This window comes from Arachis duranensis, chromosome 2 (assembly GCF_000817695.3).
Source record: "Arachis duranensis cultivar V14167 chromosome 2, aradu.V14167.gnm2.J7QH, whole genome shotgun sequence".
NCBI lineage: Eukaryota > Viridiplantae > Streptophyta > Magnoliopsida > Fabales > Fabaceae > Arachis > Arachis duranensis.
Genome location: NC_029773.3, coordinates 60,083,950 through 60,084,688, shown reverse-complemented (window position 1 = coordinate 60,084,688; position 739 = coordinate 60,083,950). Strand labels below are relative to the sequence as shown.

The 739-nt window shown below is 39.9% G+C and overlaps 1 non-coding gene across 1 annotated transcript; it reads right to left on the bottom strand.

Moving 5' to 3' along the window:
- Positions 1-328: 328 nt before the first annotated feature.
- LOC127745187 (small nucleolar RNA R71) lies at positions 329-432 on the bottom strand. Its single transcript, XR_008006383.1, has one exon. It is a non-coding gene; the product is annotated as a small nucleolar RNA R71 (small nucleolar RNA).
- Between the last annotated feature and the right edge of the window lie 307 nt (positions 433-739).

Genomic DNA, 739 nt, shown 5'->3' with positions numbered 1-739 from the left:
TGATGGAAGAAGCATCTCAATCCCTGCCATTGGAGCAAACAATTTTGAGCTGAAACCTCAACTAGTTGCTCTAATGCAACAAAACTGCAAGTTTCATGGACTTTCATCAGAAGATCCCTACCAGTTTTTAACTGAGTTCTTGCAGATCTGTGAGACTGTTAAGACTAATGGAGTAGAACCTAAAATCTACAGGCTCATGCTTTTCCCTTTTGCTGTAAGAGACAGAGCTAGAACATGGTTGGACTCACAACCTAAGGATAGCCTAAACTCTTGGGATAAGCTAGTCACGGCCTTCTTGGTTAAATTCTTTCCTCCTCAAAAGCTGAGCAAGCTTAGAGTGGATGTTCAGACCTTCAAACAAAAAGATGGTGAATCCCTCTATGAAGCTTGGGAAAGATACAAGCAGATGACCAAAAAGTGTCCTTCTGACATGTTTTTAGAGTGGACCATGATAGATATATTCTATTATGGTCTGTATGAGTTCTCTAAGATGTCACTGGACCATTCTGTAGGTGGATCCATTTACTTAAAGAAAACGCCTGCAGAAGCTCAAGAACCTATTGACATGGTTACAAATAACCAGTTCATATACACTTCTGAGAAGAATTCTGTGAATAATGGGATGCCTCAGAGGAAAGGAGTTCTTGAAATTGATGCTCTGAATGCCATATTGGCTCAGAACAAAATGTTGACTCAGCAAGTCAACATGATTTCTCAAAGTCTGAATGGATGGCAAAAT